This window comes from Ambystoma mexicanum, chromosome 4q (assembly GCF_040938575.1).
Source record: "Ambystoma mexicanum isolate Mex_15411 chromosome 4q, UKY_AmexF1_1, whole genome shotgun sequence".
Taxonomy (NCBI): Eukaryota; Metazoa; Chordata; class Amphibia; order Caudata; family Ambystomatidae; genus Ambystoma; species Ambystoma mexicanum.
In genome coordinates, this window is record NC_090928.1 from 399862897 (window position 1) to 399882684 (window position 19788).

Genomic DNA, 19788 nt, shown 5'->3' on the forward strand with positions numbered 1-19788 from the left:
CTTGAAGAAAGTGGAAAGACTGGTTTCTGTACCATGTGACCTGAAAAGACACACCCCTGTAGCCAGAATATGGTTTTAGAAAAAGATGAATAACTCATAGTACGGACTTGTCATAATTATTTAAATGATTCTTGTGATTTTTCTGCCCACATTTTAAGAGGTTTTTAGAACCAGTGGCATGATCTGGGGGCAAACTAGCAATTAAGAGGGTATTACTTAAAATGTCTGCATGTGAAGAGTCTGATATTTCATCAATTAATGCCTGCATGCCTTGCACACATTTGGGTAAATTTGAGTAAGAATCTGATATTGGTAACCCGACCAAAAGCGCAAAAAGTTTTAAACAAATGTGTACCTGTGCAAATATGTCTTTTGGGTCAAAATATAGATTGTGTGTAATTTGACAGGGGTGGGTTCTCTGTATCATAAACAGACCTCATCATGATGACACTTCATTTCATTCCCCCAATCAAGGGGAAGAGGATGAAGTGGCCAATGACAAGTGGAGAGGGGTAGGGTCTAGAAAGTAGCCTCTCCACCCACTTTCAAAACACATAAAAGCAGACAGTCAGGACAGATAGGGACATTCAATTCCATTTGCTGCAACGCGCTCTGCCGGACCACACAACATCCAGAAGATACTAAATTCAACACTTAGACTTTAAAACTCCAAAGTACTTGATTCAGAACTCAAAGCAAGGGCCTAAACCCACAAACTGAGAACTCTTCTCAGTGGGCCTCAGCATCCAGCAAACCTAACAGCGATAGCAGCATCCAGGAGCCGTGCAGATCAGCGCTGGGTCCAGAGAAAGCTGTTCAGAAAGATCCAGAAGCAGTGCTGTACCCAGAGAAAGCAGAGCAGTATCCAGAACCAGAGGCAGAGCAGAGCTGACCCAGACCGCTGTTCGCAGAACCAGAGAGCTGACCAAGACCGCTGTGCGCAGAGACCGTCCGTGGCGAGTGAAGAAAACCTGTTGACCAGATCCGTGGCGAGGCCCATTCTATTTCTAAATATATTGTGAGTACCTAACAGAACTGTGCAGAACCAATCTCTTAGTTAAAATAATATAATTCAATCTATTTTAATCTAACCAGAACTGTCTCCTAACAGTCACCTGTCATTTGCAAAGCTGTCACCTGTCATTTCTAGTTGCTAGCTGTAACTTGTCACTTTGAACTTTTAAAATTTCAAATCTGAAAAACGACCTTTACCATATCGCTCATATCTCCGTAACCGTTTGTCTTAGAGACTTGCAGTAACTTTCTTCTGGAAGCTGGGAATCTTGGCTTTTCAACGAACCTAGAACCGCATTCCTATTCCCTATACGTGTGCCGCAATCGCGAAAAACGCACTCGCGAATTTTACCGCGATTTGCAAATTTCTCCACGTGTGAAAACAGCAGCTTCCTTGCTTTCATTTGCCAAAAATTCGTTTAACCTGCCAATCATTCCTAAAACATTGCTAAAGTAAGCCTGAACTTATTTAAACCAACTAATCCTCAACCTGAACCTCCAGAGGGAATTAAAATCATTTTAGCACATTTTCCAATATATTGCTATCACATTTTAAAGCATTTTGAGCCTGTGTAAAACTCATATCTATTCTCCTCTAAGCTTGCTGGGAAACTGGAACTCTGTATTACATTGTGATTGTATACCTGAACTGTGTGCTCTTCCTTCCATCTCCTTACATTGTATAGGGGGGGAATTGCAACAAAGGGAAAGTGATTACCTTGTCTTTTGTGAAACCATATCAGTTTATCTTCTATACTGCATTTCATTCATTCAACCTTGCATTTCCTTGAACCCTATAAAGCATTCTCTACCACAATATTCTTCTGTCCTTATTTACCAGTGTGCTACCTTATCCATTTCATGTCAACTCCTTAGTGATTATAAAGAAGTGTGCTAGTGCCAGATTCTCCGTTGTTAATCTTTATCATATCAGATTAAGTGTGATCTTCAATTATTAAGTTATTATAAAGTGTGATATATATATATTGTTTAAATTCTCAAATAAACCTTTTAACTTGCAAAACAGAACTACTTCTTGGCTCAGTGGGGCCAGGGGGATTCCAAGAGAGGGGTGTTATATGGGGGTAGTCATCCAGAACGCATGAACTGGACATAAAGATATATCAATAAGGGTTTCCATTCAGTATCCCAGACTAGGCATTGACTTAGCTGTAGTGTTGAATTGAATCCTCTTACAAATTGGGGGCTCGAGCCGGACGTTTGGGTTAGATCTATCACTTGTGCAGATTAGTACAGCGTGCCAGCTGACCAGATACACATATCCGGTCGGATCACCACGCTGTGTTACGCTGTAAAGCACTCCTAAAAGGAACGCTCTAAGGAAAAGGTTTGTTTTGCAAAAATAAAATACAAACTTCTGTAAGTCAGGACAGAGACCAATCTCTAGAATGACGACCTTGGTAGATATGAAAATAGCCAGAGAACACTTCTTACATAAGCTATTTGTGAGAGGTGAGTGGACTCATCAGGACCAAACGGTCTGGTTGCAGGCAATCGCGCAACAGGTCACTGAAACAGGGTCAGATATATGGGGAGATCAGGGTCCCCTACATGTGGCCCTGAGCGAACTGTACATGGCCCCGAAGGCCAAGGATGAGCACCACAAGATTGCCAGGGTAGCGGCATATTTATATTTACATATGGGAGCCATGCAGGACAAATGTGCTGAAGGCCAAGATCTGGCGAGTAGGCAACTGCTGGCATTACAGAAGGCCCAATCTGATCTGGACTCTTCTGAGCAGAGGCTGCTCAGGAGCCAGGAGTCAGAAAATGACAGCAGACGGTACATCACTAAAATAAAGGAGGATATGGATGTGCTGCAACAGGAAAAGGCGGACCAGGATACCAGATTTCTGGTCTTGCAGAAGGAGTACCAAGAAGGTTTGGACTCCCTACTGCAGAGCCAGAAAAAGCTGGAGCAACAGTAAGACTTCAATAGGGCATGTGCTGAGCAGGTAGTCACCCTGCAAAGCCACCTAGATAAAGTGAAGGCAGAGAGCAACAAGCTGATTTTGAAAGACCTGGATACCCAGGCAGAGTTTGATGAAGAACGCCAGAAAGCTGGTGCCTTTCAAAGGCAGAGGGACGACCTGGCGGCACAAATGCAGGCTCTTAGTCAGGAAAGAGACACCTTAGGCCAGGAAGTCTGCCATTTAAAAAGAAAAACAGAAGAAAATCACTTGGCCCTCCAGGGGCAGGGTGACCTCCAAAAAGAACACCAGAACTTGTTAGAACACACCAGGAGGGGGGGGGATGCTCTTGCAAGAAAGGAGCAGGCCAATAGGGACACAGCTCAGGAGGTAACCCTCCTGCAGCAAAGACTGGCCCAGTGCTCCAGGACCAATCAGGAGGCACAGAGAGAGAATGAGGCTCTCTGCCAGCACAATGATAGACTCCAGCAACAGGTAGCGATGCAGGAGAGACTGATAGAGTCTAGTAAGGCCTTAACTGAGGAACTTAAGGCGCAGGCTCTTGCATTGCAACAGGGAGCAGGGGCGGATAGAGATGAGGTTCGCTGGGAAATGGAAACTCCTGAGCATAACCCCAGGAGCCCTAGTACCAGAGGCCTTTATCTCTCTCAGTCCCTGGACTCTGCCACCCCCATGTCCCCTGGCGCACATGAGCACAGGGCCACAGGGATGGCAGATTACTATCCAGCCAGAAGCATGGGGCTAATAGGCCAGTACCACCCAGGAATGGAGGGGCGGGCATCCGGGTATGGGCACCCAAGCACAGTGCAATTTGATGGGGTACCCCAGGAGAGTGGGCCCATTAAGGGCATCCTGAAAACCTCTGCCCAGTTGGGTCAGTGGGGGGGGTACCCATCAAATCCTGGCAGCAAGAGGGATCTGAAGACTCCTCTGAGCGGTACAGGACACAGGAGACCAGGTCCCCACATTCTGCCAGCCATTCCCAGGCTCGCAGAATCCGGGAAAACCTGGAAGAACAGACGGGAACCTCTGGGAGCAGTGCCTCTGAGTCAGAAGATGAATGGACCAGGGTTACCCGGACCAAAAGGGCCAATAAGACAAAAAGGGCCTTGCTTAAGGACCCCTTAAAGCAGATTAAGGCAATCAGGAGCGTCATCACGCCTTATCATAAGAACGCCAAGTATTCTGTTTGGGAGCACTTAGAGTTGTTTGAGCAAATGATGGAGACTTTCCATTTGAAGGACAGCCAAAGCTGTATTCAATATGTAAAGTGGACCTTCTCCCCGGAATACTCCAGTTTTCCAGTTTCTTTGCGGGGCTGGAGGACCAAAATCATTTAAGATGGTCCACCTATAAGGCGGCCATCTTGAAACATTTTTATACTCATAGAAATCCTCAAGAGGCTCGCAAGGCAGCCTACAATTTACAATGTGGGGAGGATCAGGCCCCACAAGAATTTGTGCAGGAGTTAAAGCGTGCTTTTGCACAGACCACAAGAAGGGTGCGCACGGATAGCATAGAATTTATTAATACGTTTTTCCATGCCTTGCCCAAATACATAATGACCCAGCTCGTGAGGGATTTTCACGAGAAAAGATCTTTAGACTGGGTCATTGAACAAGCCACCCGCATCTACGAGGTGCAGAAACCGGTGGAAAACAAAAACCAGCCCAAAAACCCCAAAACTAACAGCACCCCTGCTGCTGCCAACGTGGCAGAGGTAAAGGTTGCCCCCGTTTTGGATTTGGAGATGGGGGGCCTAAAAACCTACCTGCACCTAATAATGCTAGGCCCAGAAGGTCCTCAGGCCAGTCACAAACAGGGAGTCAAGGAGGTAGTCCCACAAATGGGGTCCCTCGTTCTCCTGACTATGTAAGTCCCCGTTACAAGGGAAATCGACCCATCCTGGGTTATGTGTGGACTCCTCCAGCCCAAGGGGGGGGATCCAGCCAAGCACCTAACCCAGGGAACTTCCCTCCCAACTTCCCACAGGAGGGCAGAAATTCTCCAAATCCTGGGCAGAACTTTTTCCCCAGGTATCCACCCAATTTCCAGCCCCAAAATCATCCATCCTTCTTTCCCCAATTACCTGAGCCCAGACAACCTAATCCGGGAGAGGGGAGGCCAAGGGTGGAGGGGTACCAAAATCTTCCCAACCAGGGGTACTACCAGAGAAGGGATAGCTACCCTTCCCGGGATCAGCCGAGGGGAGAAAACAGGGCCCCGTATCAGCCTGAGCGGGTTTCCCAATTAGAGCGCCAGGTCCAAAATATGGCACGGGATCTGGGTCACATACTGAGGGCTCAACAGAACCCTCAGATGAACGTGCCACCGCAGAATGCCCCAAACTCTGGACCTGGTGCTCCAGAACAATGACGGGGGCAGCACCCCGATAACACACCGGTTCCCAGGGAGGAGGCACAAGGGGAAGGGGGGTGTAAAGCCTTGGAGGAAGCTTCCTTCCCAACTTGTAAACAGCCCCTGGAAACCCAGGAACCGGAAACAAAATCTCTTGCCCCTGAAAGTCTGCCTCCTAAGGAGCAGAGGGGGGGTAGGAGAAACAAAAGACCCAAACAGACTCAGTTTGAGGAGGAGGTACAGCTCTTCCAATTTGAGGGAGAGGGATCCTCAGAAGATCCTGGGAAAAGGATCTTCTCCTTCAGAGATGGGGGGAACTCCTCCCAAGGAAAAATGGGCCCCAAGGGATTCCAATCCAGACTGGGGAGATATGGAGACTGAGCTACCGCCGCCCATCATCTCATCCCAGAACCCACAATACCAAAATCTCCTGGTTCAAACCCATCCTGATGACTGCCTCCAAAAAGGGGGGGGGCGGCCCAGAACCGGAGCCAGGGGAACCCACAATGGCTCTGATCTCCAGTTGCCAACTTTTTCTTTCAGATTCCCAAGGCTCTCCACAGAATTCTGCCCAAATCTCTTCGCTAGCGATGTCCAAAACCAGAAAGTTAGCCCACCAGTTGTCCAAAAATGTGCATTATCTGTGCCCCCTTGAGGAGAAGGAGGGAAGATATTATGCCCCGGTACAAGTACAGGGGCAGGGTACGATTTCAGCGCTGGTGGACACGGGATCTCAAGCTACCCTTCTGTCCAGAAGGGCCTTTGATGAACTGAATGCAGGAAGGGGAGGGAATTACCAAATTCCTCTCACCTCACTTCCTGGACAACTCCAGAACTTTGACGGGAAGGAAATTCCCGTCGAGGGGACGGCAGATTTGGACATTAAAATTGGGCGACACAAGTTGAAACACCCAGTCATAGTAGTGACTCCAGAGGGCACCCCTTGTTTACTAGGGAATGACCTCCTGAGAAGGTTGTCACCTCTAATAGATTGTGTAAACAAGGTCCTCTGGACCCAGACTAGCCGACCAATAAAATTAAAACAGAGTGTCAACCATGTTAGTTTAAACGGCACCTGCCACATGGTTGAACAAAAATCTGACCAAGTAGAATTTCACTTCCAGAACAACCAAATTCCAGACGTGACAGTAATAGCAGTAGGACAACAGACCGGTGATGGGGGGTCCTCTCTATTTCTGAAAATCAACCTTCCTTCCAGTTTAAGGTGGTATTCCACACTGGAAGGAAACACCCTGAAATTCTTTACCAATCCACAATCAGAAACTCCCACTCCTATAGTCCAGAAAGATGTGAAATCAGCTCAGAGCCTGGCTGATATTCAGCAAATTGGAGAGCAGTTGTTCATCCCTGTTCAGTTAAATGATGGGAAGGACTCTGTTCTCGCTCGAGTGTGTGTGAACAACGGTAAGAGCTTCATCAGCGAAGCCATGTTCCGCCAACTCCCAAAAGATCCAGCCATTCCCACATTCAAACTGATAGACAAATGAGAAATGGACCTGGAAGCACCTAATTCCAAACATCTCCTGCCAAGCAGGTGTATGCTCAAAATCTCCATTGGCAACAAGAGCATAGTCCATAATTGTTGGGTCGTGCGAGACATCACTGCCGCCTTTTACTTAGGCAGTGACATTCCCAATCGCTTTGCCATTAGTTTGGACCTAATAAACTTCAAAGCTTGGTCCCGATTAGCGGATAATCCCATGGGCTTTGATGATCCAGAAAAAGCATTTAGGTCAGCTCAATTGCTACCTTATGCAGTTGAAATTCAGATTAAAGAGGAAGTCACCATCCCAGAAAGGACCCGGCAATTCTCCCTGGAAGTGAAAGTTAAAAGAGGACAATATTTGCAAAACCCTGATGCTTACATACATCTAAACGCTTCTCTCCAACAGCAAGGGTTGGGGGTAAACCCAACTCCATTAGTCAACATAGAACATGACACCATTCTAATAGAGGTGGATAACAGCGACTTGAAGAGTATTACTCTAGCCGCAGGCACCATTATTGGAATGGCGGTTGATGACCGACATCTTTCCATTGATTTAGGTAATGAACTGTTAGGGCCAATCCCCAAGGACTGCTTTGACAGTGACAGTGATGACAATACAACACCAGACAGGATTTTTACCCGGCATGGGGGGAACTTCCTGGTGTACACTTCTTGCCCTTATGGTAAGGAAGATGTGACTTGTGACTTCAGGAGGGATGAGGTGATTTTCCAAGTCCATGAGGGCTGCCTTTCCCACCTGAAGCCCCCAGTCCAAATCAGCACTCTGACCAGGGACTTCTCCACCCAGCTGGAGGAGGCCGCTGAAATAGCCAAACCAGAAGTCTTTCCAGGCTTCAGGCAGATGGTGGAAGAGAGAGTCAACCTAGCTGATGCCTGTGTGACTCTGGAACAAAAGCAAAAGTTGAAACAAGTTTTCTTGGATTTCCAAGATCTCTTTGCGGTAGACTCATATGACTGTGGCCGCACCGACATCCACACAACAACAATCCCCATGGACCCTGGCATGACTCCAGTGTTTGTGAAGCAATATCATTTGCTTCTCGCATCCATGGAGTCCCTTACTGAAATAATTAAGAACCTTGAGTCCCGGGGAATAATCCGTCCAGTTCACAGCACCTTCAATAATCCGGGGCTGGGAATATTGAAGCCAAATGGCCAGTGGAGACTCTGCGCCGACCTCAGGGAGCTCAACAAACGGGTCCATACTTCCCGATGGCCTCTGCCCTACATTGACCATGGGCTGGCCCAGATTCAGGGGTCACAGGTATTCACTGCAATAGACCTGACCAATGGATACTGGACCGTGCCTGTCAGCAGGGAGGACCAATACAAACTGGCTTTTACCTTTGGGGGCCAGCAGTACACATGGACCCGGACTCCCTTCGGATACCTTAACTCCGGTAATGAGTTCAATATTTTCCTACATAAGGCCATGCCCGACCTGGGTGCGAGGGGTAACCTGGCTTAGGTAGATGATGTCCTCATCAAAAGTTCATCTGTGGAGGAACACATAGCGGAGATCCGTTATGTTCTGACCCAGTTGAGGGCCGCCGGAGCAAAACTTTCCTTTCAGAAAGCACAGTGGTGTAGAACCCGTGTTAATTTCTTGGGGCATGAGATTACTGCTCAGGGCCTCTGTCCCCAGGAAAAGAAAGTGGAAGCACTTCAGAAACTGAAAGACCCCACAACTCTGCGGGAAATAAGGAGCCTCCTTGGACTGACTAATTACAGCAGAAAGTTCATTGAGGGCTACGCAGAGATCACCAGACCCCTGATTCATCTCCTGAAGGGGGGGGTCAAGTGGGAATGGGGTCCAGAACAAGCCGAGGCGGTAAAACAACTCAAAAGAAGCCTCTCACAAGCGCCCTGCCTAGCTTACCCTGTCAGAAACAAGGAGTTCTTCCTGGAGACGGGGTTCTCTAATACGTGCTTGACGGCAGTATTATACCAAAAGCATGACAAGGTCAATAAAGTAATCTCCTATGCGAGCAAAACTTTATCCTCTGTGGAGGAAAAATTCAACGATTGTGAGAAAGCACTCCTGGCAAATGTGGGCATTGAAGAATTACCGCCCGTTTATCCATGGGGAACACATCATGGTGGAGACTCCACACCAGCCTCTGCAATATCTCCAAAGTGACAGAATCCGGGCCGGAAATGTGAGTAATTCCCGAATTACTTCCTGGATTCTGTCAATGCAAGGCTTTCCTGTGGAGGTCAGATATGGCCAAAACAAGAAGAGTCCCCTCGCGCAAGGTCTGGCTGACTTGCATGATTGTGCCAGAGAAAACTGTCTCGAGGACGAAAGTCTAAAAATAAAGGACAACATGGAGGCATACCTTAATTCCCCCCACAAAGTCTTTGAAGAAGACAAGTGTGAGGGAATGCCCACTGTGTATGTGGATGGATGCTCTTACCATGTTGACGACGGGGAGAAAGAACTGGTGGCCGGAGTAGGGAATGCATGGGTGAATGAGTCCCCAGAACCCTCCGCTGGATACAAAATTGGTCCCCGAAGTAGTCAGGTGGCAGAATTGATGGCTGTGCATCAGGCCATCCTCACTGCTGTCCAGCATCAACTCCACGAACTGGTCATAATCACAGATTTGGATTATGTACGGAACGGGTTCGTGGAGCACCTGGTTAATTGGAAAACCAGAGGCATGTTATGTGCTAACAACAAACCCTTGAAACATGGGAAGTTGATCCAAAACATTGATGATCTGGTCACCTCGAATGAGATGACCATCTATTGGAAAAAGATCAAGGGTCATTCCAAAGTAGAGGGACCAGACAAAACTGGAAATGACTTAGCTGATCAGCTGGCCAAAACCGGGGCCATCCAAGGGGATCTAATTGAGATTGAGTCCCTGTTGGGGGAAATCCAGGTCACTGCTATCACTAGGTCCCAGACAAATGCTCACAACGACCTTTCAATTGCACAATGGAGTAAGGAGACCCCTGATGCTGATTTGATTACAGCTCAGAAGGGGGATCCAATTATTGGTAAGTTTTACCAACACCTTGAGGACCCTGAGAACTTTCCCCTGACGGATACCGATTATATTGGGAAAGAGGACCTAAGAGTGTTGATGAAATGTCCAAAAATGTTCCGAATCCAAGACGGTTTGCTGGTAAGGAAATCCAAAGCTGGCCACGATCAGTGGGTGGTTCCTACCTCATTCCGAAGCCTGATGTTAAGTCACGCCCATGATGCGGCCACCGCCGGTCATAGGGGGTTTCACACAACACTGGAAATCTTAAGAGAGGTTGCATACTGGCCACACATGGGGCAGGACCTTGACCAATACTTGAAGGGGTGTCTTGTGTGTGCGCAATTTCAGCCGACGTCCCTCACACACCGCGCGCCTCTCCAAAAGCGGGGGATGACACTGCCATGGTCAGATTTGCAAATCGACTTTGTAGGCCCTGTGATTCGCTCGTCTAGAGGAAACAAGTACATGTTGACCGTTACATGCTTGTTTACCAAGTGGGTGGAATGTCTCCCAGCCCCAAATTGCAAGGCAGAAACTGCAGCTGCCCTGATGATTAACCACATCTTTTCCTGTTTCGGCCTACCTCAAAGGATTGAGTCAGACAGAGGTAGCCACTTCACCAGTGAAGTGATGACAAAGATGTGGGAGATACTAGGGGTCAAGAGAAAGCTACACATTGCTTACAGGCCAGCTTCTTCTGGAGCAGTGGAAAGATACAACCGAACCATTGTGAGCATATTAAAGAAGTTTGTGGCAGATTCTGGGCCAAGTTGGGATATCCGATTACCTCTGGTCCTAATGGCCATCAGATCTACCCCTTCATCTGCAACCAAAATGTCACCATTCGAGTTGATGACTGGACGCAAGATGGTGCTTCCGCAGCATTTGCTCTACAGGACCCAAGAGCAGACACTGATAAATGCCTCCACAACTCATGAGTATGTGGAGAATTTAAGGAAACACCTTCAACATGCTTTTGCTTATGCTCAGCGGAATCTAGAAAGATCAGCTGATAGCATGAAGACCCACTATGACCTGAAGACTTCCAGGAAGGAATATCAGGTGGGGGACCGGGTCTATCTATACAATTTCCAAAGGAACCAGGCCAAACAGCGAAAATGTTTGCCTACATGGAAGGGACCCTTTGAGATTATAGACAAAATCTCCCCTGTGGCCTACAAGATCCGCATCCCCAAAGGCGGTTTGGCAGAGGGGGCAGACAAGTGGGTCCACATTAACCAGTTGAAGTGTTGCCATCCCAGGCACACTCTGCAACAACTGGAGGAATCCTCTGGAATCCTAGAGGGTACTGTCTCAGATTAATTCAGTTCTAACTTAAAATATCCTACATATCGCCTATCAAATTCTGAGTTTCTCAATGTGGGTGTTTTCGTTTTTGAAAGCAAAAAGAAATGTGCATGTTCATATGTTTTGACTATGAATTTATATGCCACCCCACTATATCAATGGTGGGGGAGAAATGTCCATGAATAGGTATTGCCGCTCTTCCTTTGTCGTCCTAGGAGAAAGAAAACCTTGAGACTGGCCAGGGAGGACGATTTGGAGACCGGGAGCAGAGACGCAAGGGGCCCGGGGTACCGCCCAATATTCCCATCAGGACCGGCGAGGAGAACCGATCGATCAGTACCGGATGGAGGAAAAGATGCTGAACTGTGCCATTTGCAGAATTGGAAGAAGATTATGCGGACAGAGCAGTGCGTGGGTCAAAACCCTTGTGCACCCGACTCCCCATCGACTCAAATTCAAAGGGCAGTCACGTGGGGGGATTTGTTGGGTGTCCTGACCCACGTTTGAGCTATCATGCTGCAACATTTGGTGCTGTGGGCTTAGAAAATCCAAGATGGCCAAAAAGCCCACAAGTGCGCCAGAATCCAGGAGAACCACGCAGTTTGTGCGCACACCAAAATGGTTACCTCACTTGCCACCCACCAGTGTAAAGAAAGATCTTTGTTAACAAAATCCACTGTTACTGATGTCAAAAAGTTGCTGAAATCGTGGCTCACCAGACCACTTTAAAGATTCAACCCTTTTGTGGGGTTCCACATAACCATTTTACTGTAAGGAGCCCCATCAAAACAATGTTAAGCAAGGATTTACTACCATGTAAGAACCATTCCTGTTTGGAATGCATTAATCCAAGAAAAATCCCAAAAATGGTTGCATTACCAGTACTCACCACTATCAGAAAGCCGGCGTTTTAAAACCACCAGACTTTGTGTAAAACTGAATAAATTAACCCAAAGCAGGCCAAAGAAAGACTTACTGAGAGGTGGATACAATGTAAAGTTATATTCTGAAGTGACTTGAAGGTTTATAACAAGACTGGCTGAGCTCTGCAGCGGCTTAAACTGAAACTGGATTTAAAATTACCAAAAATCGAAATGTTTCAATTAACTGAGTGACCTACTTTTGAGTGTCACATAGTTTGTCACTGTTAAAATGACATAGTTTTGAACTTAGAATCAGCATTCTAGCTGCATATGTAAAAATTGTCTTGACTTAAACTGGGGAACAAAAAGTGACATTTTATCTGAAACCTGGCTTAATGAAACTGAATTCTGCCCACCAGCTACCCCCGACAGGAGTTGAGACTTGCACAACAGCTGTGTTCCCAGGCCTAGCTGCCTGTTGCTGTTCCCACCAAAGGGATATGACACTTCTCTAATTGAATTACCTGGGCTCTGCAGGAAATTGAACAAAGCCCTGTCCTGACTCAGGCAAATGTTTTATTGGGGGTGTCATAAAAATGGCTTCCTCTTGGCAGAAACTGGGAGGGGGAGAAACTGGAGACAGAGGCTGAGCTTGAAGAAAGTGGAAAGACTGGTTTCTGTACCATGTGACCTGAAAAGACACACCCCTGTAGCCAGAATATGGTTTTAGAAAAAGATGAATAACTCATAGTACGGACTTGTCATAATTATTTAAATGATACCATAATTCTTGTGATTTTTCTGCCCACATTTTAAGAGGTTTTTAGAACCGGTGGCATGATCTGGGGGCAAACTAGCAGTTAAGAGGGTATTACTTAAAATGTCTGCATGTGAAGAGTCTGATACTTCATCAATTAATGCCTGCATGCCTTGCACACATTTGGGTAAATTTGAGTAAGAATCTGATATTGGTAACCTGACCAAAAGCGCAAAAAGTTGCCATTTCTCAATGCAAGCTCTCAGGAAGAGCAGATTTGGACAGGGTATACCTCCTGTGATATGTGATGGGTGCATGTAATTTTAAACAAATGTGTACCTGTGCAAATATGTCTTTTGGGTCAAAATATAGATTGTGTGTAATTTGACAGGGGTGGGTTCTCTGTATCATAAACAGACCTCATCATGATGACACTTCATTTCATTCCCCCAATCAAGGGGAAGAGGATGAAGTGGCCAATGACAAGTGGAGAGGGGTAGGGATAAGAAAGCTAGCCTCTCCACCCACTTTCAAAACACATAAAAGCAGACAGTCAGGACAGATAGGGACATTCAATTCCATTTGCTGCAATGCGCTCTGCCGGACCACACAACATCCAGAAAATACTAGATTCAACACTTAGACTTTAATACTCCAAAGAACTTGATTCAGAACTCAAAGCAAGGGCCTAAACCCACAAACTGAGAACTCTTCTCAGTGGGCCTCAGCATCCAGCAAACCTAACAGCGATAGCAGCATCCAGGAGCCGTGCAGATCAGCGCTGGGTCCAGAGAAAGCTGTGCAGAAAGATCCAGAAGCAGTGCTGTACCAAGAGAAAGCAGAGCAGTATCCAGAACCAGAGGCAGAGCAGAGCTGACCCAGACCGCTGTTCGCAGAACCAGAGAGCTGACCCAGACCGCTGTGCGCAGAGACCGTCCGTGGCGAGTGAAGAAAACCTGTTGACCAGATCCGTGGCGAGGCCCATTCTATTTCTAAATATATTGTGAGTACCTAACAGAACTGTGCAGAACCAATCTCTTAGTTAAAATAATATAATTCAATCTATTTTAATATAACCAGAACTGTCTCCTAACAGTCACCTGTCATTTGCAAAGCTGTCACCTGTCATTTCTAGTTGCTAGCTGTAACTTGTCACTTTGAACTTTTAAAATTTCAAATCTGAAAAACGACCTTTACCATATCGCTCACATCTCCGTGACCGTTTGTCTTAGAGACTTGCAGTAACTTTCCTCTGGAAGCTGGGAATCTTGGCTTTTCAACGAACCTAGAACCGCATTCCTATTCCCTATACTTGTGCCGCAATCGCGAAAAACACACTCGCGAATTTTACCGCGATTTGCAAATTTCTCCACGTGTGAAAACAGCAGCTTCCTTGCTTTCATTTGCCAAAAATTCGTTTAACCTGCCAATCATTCCTAGAACATTGCTAAAGTAAGCCTGAACTTATTTAAACCAACTAATCCTCAACCTGAACCTCCAGAGGGAATTAAAATCATTTTAGCACATTTTCCAATATATTGCTATCACATTTTAAAGCATTTTGAGCCTGTGTAAAACTCATATCTATTCTCCTCTAAGCTTGCTGGGAAACTGGAACTCTGTATTACATTGTGATTGTATACCTGAACTGTGTGCTCTTCCTTCCATCTCCTTACATTGTATAGGGGGGGGAATTGCCACAAAGGGAAAGTGATTACCTTGTCTTTTGTGAAACCATATCAGTTTATCTTCTATACTGCATTTCATTCATTCAACCTTGCATTTCCTTGAACCCTATAAAGCATTCTCTACCACATTATTCTTCTGTCCCTATTTACCAGTGTGCTACCTTATCCATTTCATGTCAACTCCTTAGTGATTATAAAGAAGTGTGCTAGTGCCAGATTCTCCGTTGTTAATCTTTATCATATCAGATTAAGTGTGATCTCCAATTATTAAGTTATTATAAAGTGTGATATATATATATTGTTTAAATTCACAAATAAACCTTTTAACTTGCAAAACAGAACTACTTCTTGGCTCAGTGGGGTCAGGGGGATTCCAAGAGAGGGGTGTTATATAGGGGTAGTCATCCAGAACGCATGAACTGGACATAAAGATATATCAATAAGGGTTTCCATTCAGTATCCCAGACTAGGCATTGACTTAGCTGTAGTGTTGAATTGAATCCTCTTACAGAACCCTTTTTACAATTAGGATGTTGCATAAAAATGCACAGACAGGAAGGAAAGCGAGACAAGGAATGGACTTTACTCTGACTTCATTCAATATGAGATGGGTGTCTATACCGTACATATTTTATGAGCAGAGTATGTGAACTGCTTACTTGATAAATTAAAGGCATGTTACATAATTTATTATTTTTCCTAACAAACGTATTCACAAGGCTCTGCACACGCTCCCAGGCCTTGCCCAGTTTAGTTAAAATGCACATTGTGACACACGGCATAGCACTGAAAGCATATTGGTTATATTAGTAAAATGGACTTAATAATGGTTTGCATTAAAATAGCATTTCAGTTCTTAAACAAAGCATCAATAAGTATCTTTTTAAACAGGTTCATGGGGGTGTGGCCAGGTGCCAATAGAGACGGACGCCTAATCTGAGGCTCCCTTCTCAGCGATCTTTTCATATATATTAAATAATGCCTTTATGCCTTAAAACTGTTTTACAGTACCCACCTGGTGTCGTAGTGAGTGTGGAAGCTCCAGTGATTCCAGTTTGGCCTGAGCGTGTCGTGCTGCGGCCCAAGTTTCGACGGGCTGCATACCTCCGGAGGTGCATGCCTCAGACAGGGACATCACGTTTCAAGTAATCTGATGCGTTCAGTCAGCTGATCGGCTGACGTGTCCCACAACCTCCGGTGAACGCGAGGCAACAGTATCCCCATAACACTGGCAACATTGGTCTTAAAGGTACAGGAGCCTTTCTAAGGTACAACAGTGCATATTAATACACTGCTATTGTTTTATCCAACACAACAATCTCTATTTCAATTTGAATAATTTGTCATACTGTATGCAAACCTCTGGCTCTCTTTATCAGTATCTGAAAGTAATGAAAAGCTGTTTTGGACATATTTCATTTGCATTTAATTGAATATTTGTGGCATATGGATAGATACTATACTGCGGTACCTTTTACTAATATGTTGCATCGAAATATTGGTCAATGTTAATTCTCTGATGTCCATAATGGGATTAACAGAGTAAATTACTCAACCACAACAGGTCTGAAGGCTTTTCTACAAGGAACCTGACTGTATATAAGTTTTCAATCTGTGTACAAACCTTTGGTGCAACATTGCATAGCTCTCAACTCACGCTTTTGTCGGGTGTCACCCGCCTTGTAAAGGGCTGACTCACCTGCCAAGCCTCCTTCACTACCATTCATTCCAATGGGCGTCTCAACCGCCAAATACAAAGTCAGGTGATTTCACCCGCCTTTGCAACACAAATGGTTGAAAGCTATGACATTGAAAAGAGTTTGCTCTCACGCAGTAGGAGGCTTCCATGTGCCACTCATTGTAGGAAGGGTGCTTTACTGCATCCATCCAACACAAGTAAGGGGCTCATCTTATACTCAGCACCTTTTCGGGAGACCTTATTATGACCTCAAGAAAATCTCCTTCAAAAGACCAGCCATCAGTTTATACTGATGTGATGTGACCTGGGAAGGATGAGGTCTTCTTCTTTCTTGGCGACGTTCGTTTAAACGGAATTCAATCTGTAGTGCTATAGTTGTAAATTCCAAGAACGACGTAGGACGAGCAACGCGAGCCAACTCGTCTTTAATCTCATCATGTAGTCCTCTCCTGAAAATGGTCTGTTTGGCTGAGTCTGGCCAATCTGCCTTCGTGGCAAGTCTTAAGAAACAGGAGAGGTAGGTCTGGACATCTGTGGTACCTTGTTCCACATCCAAAATGGCTTCCAGGGCTGAATACAGCACCTCGGGCGATCAAATCTCTCCTTGAACAAGTTTATGATACGGTCAAAACCGTTCAACGCTGGATCGTTGTTAGTCACCAACGGGGTGGCCCATGCTAGAGCATTTCCAATTAGATTAGCTATGATGAATCCCACTCTGGATCGGGTAGTCTCGTAAGAGTGGGGACGGAAGGCAAAGTATACTTGGCAGGCATCTAGGAAATCCTTTAAGCCCCCTGGATGACCATCATATTTCCCAAATAACAAAGCCATAGGAGGTAGATCTCCTCGGTCGTCTCTATGCAGGACCACTTGCTGTCGTAAGGCCACGTTCTCTGTTCTCAGTGCTTGTACTTCAACTGTAAGATTTTGCATTGCCGCCACCAGCTCTTGATACTGCTCAAAGGAAGCCATGGGAATCTGTGGGCGTTGTATGCTGTCAAGGCTGTCAGATAGGGCCCCTTCCTTCCCAACCTCCTCCTCACCTGGGCGTTCTAATGCACTGTCCTTGGATTCTGCAGCTGGTCTTCTCCTTGATTTCTGGTGGTCGGTTGTCGACTTCTTCGGGGATGCTCTCTTCTTTTTATCGTGTAAGTAAGGCCTGGCTTCCTGAGAGGCCACCTTGACAGGGAAGGGTACCTGTCCAAGGGGAACTTCAAAGAGCCAAACCCCAGATCACAGGCAAAAAGCCACTTAGGCAGAAAAAACCCTGATTGTTCCAACAATGTTCTTTCCTTTAACTGGTTATCCAGGAAGATGGTGAGGAAATGCGGAAGCTCTGTATGATGATTGGTGAAAAAGGTACACTGGGGAATGTGGCGGTTTGATGGCAAGGAACTTGGTAAGAGGAGAAGGATGGATAGAAGAAGGAGTATAAAAGGAGGAAGCACCGTTAAGAAGAATGAAAGGAATAAGATCGAGGAAAGACTAAACCAAAATAGAATGGTTGAATAATAGAAAGAGGTAATAGCAAGGATCTCACGTACCTAAGAAACGGTAGAGGCCGGGTGAGTAGATAAACAGAGGCGTGGGCGCGGTGAAAGGAAAAACCGCTCCGCGGCGCTAACAGACGCAACAGGTCACGGATGCGGCGAAAGTGAAACCACTCCGCGGCCGTGAACTGGAGCAAGAATACAGAAAGGCCGACTTACAGGAAAGACCTCCAGAGTGCAGCACAGAAGACGAAGAACAAAGGCAAAAGGAGAGTGAAAGGTAAGAAATCCTCGCAGAAGCACAGGGAAAGTACGAGGCGCGGGCGGAAACAAGGGGGAGACCAAGAAAAAAAAAGACCGATAAGAAGGAAAAATAGCTAGCGAGAGGAACGAACGCTACAGTGTAGAGATTCGGGAAGAGACTCAGACAAGAAGGCAAGGGAAAAAGTAGAATGAATAATCTCCGTTGAGTAGCGCAGCAGCGTTGCTAGTAACAGTGTACACAACAGATACAACGCGCTGATCTGGGGGCGTGGTCTTAATTTAAAGGGTGAGCGCCATATTGAGTGAGAACTAGAACGGGAAGTGATAGACTAAGCCAACTTAGAGTCGCCATGAACTCCATAGTTTCCAAGGACGAATCTTGACAGCATATTACAGGCAACAGGAAAGATCTACATTGGCTAGCTATAGAGGATCGCATCACTTTCAAATCATTGATGCTAGTCCATCACTTCCTATTTGGGGTTGCCCCCTCATACTTAAAGAAGCAATTCACCCTGTATGAGCCAAGTCACACCCTTATATGCAGGGACAAAGGACTCCTAAATGTCAGCTCGTCAAAAAGGGTCAATGGGCTCAGCAGGGTATTCTCTTCCAAAGGAATCACCAGATGGAACGAGTTGCCTGGCCACTTGAGAGTAGAATTAAACTACTTAAGTTTCAGAAAGAAACTTAAAACCTTACTTTTTAAATAATGGTCCACTGAGCACTTAGACTCTAACCTCCTCCTCCAACGCACTGACACCTTAGAGTCACCAGTTTATGTTGTCCCGTCACATTGTCGTCCTTGTCTATATGTAATGCGCCCTGATGCCTGCGGGCTGTGGCGCTATATAAATATATAAAATAAAATAAAAGGTGGGGAATGCAGTTGTTTTTGTGGATCAAAATATTCACTATCTGAGTGTGCCCCTCACTGGTGCCCAGGTTGCCAGCCATTATAAAAGCTGAAGAAGTTGCAAAAGATGTATGCAGATTTCATGGAAATGCTGTAACAGTTGCATTCCATGGAATTGTGTGTGATCTCGATGGCGCACAATGTTGAGGGGAGACATGTTTGGGGGAGCGCGCTGGATGATGAGAAGCTGGATGAACGTGCGAAGGTCAGTCCAGTCAGGTCCACAGGAAGAGATCTTTGGAGATGCTGGGGTGACGGATATTACAGGTTCTTGCTCCGGTTTCTGCTACAAGATGCACTCAAAGTCAGACGAGTGTATTGTGGGCATGGTGACACTGCACGATGCACACAGCATCTCTGACAGCAATGTTATTTAGAGACTTTCCTTTTTATCATGTGTATTTCTCATGTCAGCTCATGTATGTGTCGGGGAGAGTCTGCCAGCGAAGTATAATGAATAGAGACTGGAAACTTTAAAGAGCAAGCAATCTTCAGTCAGTAGCAGCAGATAGTAATGGTGTGAACCCTTTTTACAATTAGGATGATGCATAAAAATGCACACGAAGTAAAGCGAGACAAGGAATGGACTTTACTCTGACTTCATTCAATGTGAGATGGGTGTCTATACCATACATATTTTATGAGCAGAGTATGTGAACTGCGTACTTGATAAATTAAAGGCATGTTACATAATGTATTATTTTTCCTAACAAACGTATTCACAAGGCTCTGCACACGCTCCCAGGCCTTGCCCAGTTTAGTTAAAATGCACATTGTGACACACGGCATAGCACTGAAAGCATATTGGTTATATTAGTAAAATTGACTTAATAATGGTTTGCATTAAAATAGCATTTCAGTTCTTAAACAAAGCATTAATAAGTATCTTTTTGAACAGGTTCATGGGGGTGTGGCCAGGTGCCAATGGAGACGGACGCCTAATCTGAGG